Here is a 5697-nt window from a genome sequence, read left to right on the forward strand (position 1 = left end):
CTGCTTCAAAACTCAATAGGACAGACAGTGTCTTCTCAGTTTTACCATGCTTGGGACCGGGTCACAGGTCTTGTCCCGAGGCGTGTGACGCGAAGCGCCCGCTCCCTCTGGGCAGAAGAAAAACTGAAAATCATTACAAGTCCACCCTGAGCTACTTTCATCAGATTTAAAACCCAATTCATTTTTTTCTACCCAGCCTGAGACTACATATAGTTCAGTCAAAAAGCAGGGGTCCACTTTCTCCAAAAATGTCACTCCCACTGGGCCAGCATCATCCTTTGCATGACCATCGTGGCGAGGCTCCGACTCTGAGGTCTTTACCACGCCAATGCAGGTAATTCCTCCTCACTTTTGTCAGGTTCAATTTCTACTTGGCGCCATTCTTCCTCAACACACATCTTCCTTCTGCCCTCGGCTTTTCTGCTTCTTCCTCGCTGTCCATAACCTTGTCTATCCGTTCACCGAGCTCATACCGTGCCTTCATCAACTGTATTGTTTGCAGAACATGCACTGATGGCCTTTTTCCATCAACTACTGTTCCTTAGACCAATGCACTAGTCTGGCAATCTCTGGCCTCTCCATGCTCCCAAAACGTGCCACAGTCGCCAGCCAGGTCTCCTCCTCATTATCCAAAAACATTCACTGGGAGTCAGCATGTTGCTTATCTCTCTCTCGCTCTCTCTCTCACTATTGCTCCCAGTCTCTCCCTGCAACCTTTTTCTAGCACGAGAGCTACTTTTAAAAATGAAACGCTGCGAGCTACTAATAGTTTTTTTTCTATCTTTCAAATAGGAACATCCTTCACTTCTACTCTACCCTGCAACTCTTCACCGGGTTCTTGGTGTACAAGACATGTGTGGTAATATGAATAAGCAGTATTTGGCATGGCAGGTCCCATAAAGTAATCTTTTTTATTTTTTCCAAATTCTACATTTGTCTCATCGCTACAACTCCCATACGGGCTCGGGAGAGACGAAGGTTGAATGTCATGCGACCTCCGATACACAACCCAACCAAGCCGCACTGCTTCTTAACACAGTGCGCATCCAACCCCGAAGCCAGCCGCACCAATGTGTCGGAGGAAACACCGTGCACCTGGCAACCTTGGTTAGCGTGCACTGCGCCCGGCCCGCCACAGGAGTCGCTGGTGCGCGATGAGACAAGGATATCCCTACCGGCCAAGCCCTCCCTAACCCGGACGACGTTAGACCAATTGTGCGACGCCCCACGGACCTCCCGGTCACGGCCGGTTGCGACAGAGCCTGGGCGCGAACCCAGAATCTCTGGTGGCACAGTTGGCGCTGCAGTACAGCGCCCTTAACTACGTTCAGGGGAAAATTTATGGGGAAAGAGTAGGGTTTTGGGATAAACTCCAACAATAAGGTCTGAGGTTAACCCAGGCTTAGGAGATCTAATATGTTTTGTTCTATGAGATAATATCAGTCAGTTAACATGATCTTTATGAATGATGAAGTCTTTATGTGCTTTATCTGCTTTTGTTATTACATAAATGCATATTACATATTACATAAATGCTTCAAAATTAACAAAAATTTACGTTAGCCGATTAAGATTATCCCATAGAACAAAACATATAATATCTCTATAATATCTCCTAAGCCTGTGTTTATCACAACAACAAAAAATACTAAAACGGCATTAATTTCCCCTTTGTCCAACAAACCATGGCGGAGTTATGGCCTAAATTCACCAAAGGCAAGCATGCGGACACTGGCGGACTTACAATTAGGCAGAACATTTTTTGACCTATCTTATATCTATCTGTAAATGATCCTTAGTATGACCATCTTACAATAATTCCATATTAGTTAAGTAGAAACCCAGCCTTAGAGTCTATGGGGATAAAATACGCATTTGTTTAGTAAAAGGATAGGTGCTGCTAATATTACTGCAGGAAGAGAACATGTACACTACATGACCAAAAGTATGTGGACACCTGCTCATCGAACATCCTTTTCCAAAATCATGGACATTAATATAGAGTTGGTCCCCCCTTTGCTGCTATAACAGCCTCCACTCTTCTGGGAAGGCTTTCCACTAGATTTTGGAACATTGCTGCGGGGACTTGCTTCCATTCAGTCACAAGAGCATTAGTTAGATCGGCACTGATGTTGAGCGATTAGGCCTGGCTAGCAGTCGGCGTTCCGATTCATCCCAAAGGTGTTTGATTGGGGTTGAGGTCAGGGCTCTGTGCAGGCCAGTCAAGTTCTTCCTAACCAATCTCTAACCATTTCTGTATTGACCTTACTTTGTGCACGGGTGCATTATCATGCTGAAACAGGAAAGGGCCTTACCCCAACTGTTGCCACAAAGTTGGAAGCACAGAATAGTCTAGAATGTCATTGTATGCTGTAGCAACTGGAACTAAGGGGCCTAGCCCGAAACATGAAAAACATCCCCAGACCATTATTCCTCCTCCACCTAATTTTACAGTTGGCACTATGCATTTGGGTAGGTAGCGTTCTCCTGGCACCCGCCAAACTCAGATTCGTCCATCAGACTGCCAGATAGTGACTCCCCTTAGTTCCATCACTCCAGAAAATGGGTTTCCACTGCTCCACAGTGCAATGGCAGCGAGCTTTACATCACTGCAGCCAACGTTTGGGATTGCTCATGGTGATCTTTGGCTTGTGTGCGGATGCTTGGTCATGGAAACCCATTTCATGAAGCTATTGTTATTGTGCTGACTTTGCTTCCAGAGGCAGTTTGGAAATCAGTAGTGAGAGTTGCCACCGAGGACAGACGATTTTTACGCGCTACGCACTTCAGCACTTGGTGGACCCATTCTATGAGCTTGTGTGGCCTACCACTTCGCTGCTGAGCCGTTGTTGCGCCTGGTCTTCACACTTCACAATAACAGCAATTACAGTTGACAGGGGCAGCTCTAGCAGGGCAGAAATTTGACAAACTGAACTGTTGACTGGAATGACAGGAACGAATTGCAAAAATCGCTGAAGAAGGATACTTATATTTCCCTCACTAACTTTAAACATCAGCTATCTGAGCAGCTAACCAATCGCTGCAGCTGTACATAGCCCATCTGTAAATACCCCACCCAATCTACCTACCTCATCCCCATATTGTTTTTATTTACTTTTCTGTAAATACCAGTATTTATACTTGCACATCACCATCTGCTAATCTATCATTCCAGTGTTAATTTGCTAAATTGTAATTACTTTGCTACTCTGTCCTATCTATTGCCTTACCTCCTCACGCCATTTGCACACACTGTATATAGACTTTCTTTTTTTTCTATTGTGTTATTGACTGTACGCTTGTTTATTCCATGTGTAACTCTGTGTTGTTGTTTGTGTCGCACTGCTTTGCTTTTATCTTGGCCAGGTCGCAGTTGTAAATGAGAACTTGTTCTCAACTAGCTTACCTTGTTAAATAAAAGTGAAATTAAAAAATAAAATAAAAAGTTGAAAGGTGGCATCCTATGATGTTGCCATGTTGAAAGTCACTGAGCTCCACAGTATGGCCATTATTTTGCCACGGTTTGTCTATGGAGATTGCATGGCTTGTATACACCTGTCAGCAACGGGTCTGGCTGAAATAGCCGAAACCACAAACTGTAGGGGGCGTCCTGAAACTTTTGTATATATAGTGTAAGTAAAGCCCATCTAACTGATGCTCTGGCCTAAAAGATTATGGCATGTCATACTCTTTCTGTCCAGACAGCATCAGATACATGGGCTACATATAGTAAGAGAGAGGGGTGCTGTTTCGCTCGCTCGGATGCTTTCTCCAGTGAGATTGTTTCAGCCACTTGCGAATTGAAGGAAAGTGCACTGCTTAGATGCTGGAATTATTTGGATGAACGTGCAAAGGTAACCTACTTTTTGAAGTGATTTATTTGACAATCAGATGAAAACATCATGACTGGTTGTGTTCATGGCACATTAAAAGGGAATACATTTTTACAGTTAAATGTCTTTACTATAAATCCCATAAAAATTCAGGAGGGGGGGGCTCAGACTGGCCTTTGCCTGGGACCTCCAAATCACTAAATCGACCCTGTGTGTGATTTATTGTAGAATGCATTGTTTTTAATTATAATGACCCAACCGAAGCCAGGCAGGCGGGTTGTCCACTTTGACACTGCTCTACCTGTCCCGTCCTTTACACCTGCCTTGCTCTGCTTGCTCCATCCACCCACTTCTGGTAGGAGAGCCCTGCCATAGAGAATGATAGAGGCCTCTTGTGGCCCAAAAGGCCGCATTTGCAGTGGTGGAAGCCATTAAGTGGAAGCCATTAAGTGCTTCCACCACTTTAAAGTAGTCAACTGGTTGGGACTAGGGCTGTTGTTTGGGAGTAGGGCTGTTACAGTGACCATATTACTGCGGAGTCATGTCTTCAGTCAAATTTCATGTGACTTCTGAGTTGCCGTGACTACTAGGCTTCTCCAAAACTGTGCTCTGACACATCTGATGGTCAATTGTAGCCTACCAAACTTGCTAAAGGCCAGTTGCGAATGGCCTGGTACTCAGCGCTCTATTGTCCCTCCATCAGGTCCTAATGGTCTGGTACTTAGGGATCTATTGTCCCTCCATCAGGTCCTAATGGCCTGGTACTCAGCGCTCTATTGTCCCTCCATCAGGTCCTAATGGTCTGGTACTCAGGGCTCTATTGTCCCTCCATCAGGTCCTAATGGCCTGGTACTCAGCGCTCTATTGTCCCTCCATCAGGTCCTAATGGTCTGGTAGTCAGCGCTCTATTGTCCCTCCATCAGGTCCTAATGGTCTGGTACTCAGCGCTCTATTGTCCCTCCATCAGGTCCTAATGGTCTGGTAATCAGCGCTCTATTGTCCCTCCATCAGGTCCTAATGGTCTGGTACTCAGGGCTCTATTGTCCCTCCATCAGGTCCTAATGGTCTGGTACTCAGGGCTCTATTGTCCCTCCATCAGGTCCTAATGGTCTGGTACTCAGGGCTCTATTGTCCCTCCATCAGGTCCTAATGGTCTGGTACTCAGGGCTCTATTGTCCCTCCATCAGGTCCTAATGGTCTGGTACTCAGGGCTCTATTGTCCCTCCATCAGGTCCTAATGGTCTGGTACTCAGGGCTCTATTGTCCCTCCATCAGGTCCTAATGGTCTGGTACTCAGGGCTCTATTGTCCCTCCATCAGGTCCTAATGGTCTGGTACTCAGGGCTCTATTGTCCCTCCATCAGGTCCTAATGGTCTGGTACTCAGGGCTCTATTGTCCCTCCATCAGGTCCTAATGGTCTGGTACTCAGGGCTCTATTGTCCCTCCATCCGGTCCTAATGGTCTGGTACTCAGGGCTCTATTGTCCCTCCATCAGGTCCTAATGGTCTGGTACTCAGGGCTCTATTGTCCCTCCATCAGGTCCTAATGGTCTGGTACTCAGGGCTCTATTGTCCCTCCATCAGGTCCTAATGGTCTGGTACTCAGGGCTCTATTGTCCCTCCATCAGGTCCTAATGGTCTGGTACTCAGGGCTCTATTGTCCCTCCATCAGGTGCTAATGGTCTGGTACTCAGGGCTCTATTGTTCCTTTAATGCATTCTAAGCCCTGGCATTCAGAGTTGGAGTGGAATAGGAGCTCCTCATAGCTGGTTGATGCATGGAATGAAATAAGTGTTTCTGTTGCTCTCCATGTCTATAAGCTAAGCTATGCAATTGCTTGAGAAAACAGAGTTTTGATGGCCTCT

This window comes from Oncorhynchus kisutch, linkage group LG4 (assembly GCF_002021735.2).
Source record: "Oncorhynchus kisutch isolate 150728-3 linkage group LG4, Okis_V2, whole genome shotgun sequence".
NCBI classification, from domain to species: domain Eukaryota; kingdom Metazoa; phylum Chordata; class Actinopteri; order Salmoniformes; family Salmonidae; genus Oncorhynchus; species Oncorhynchus kisutch.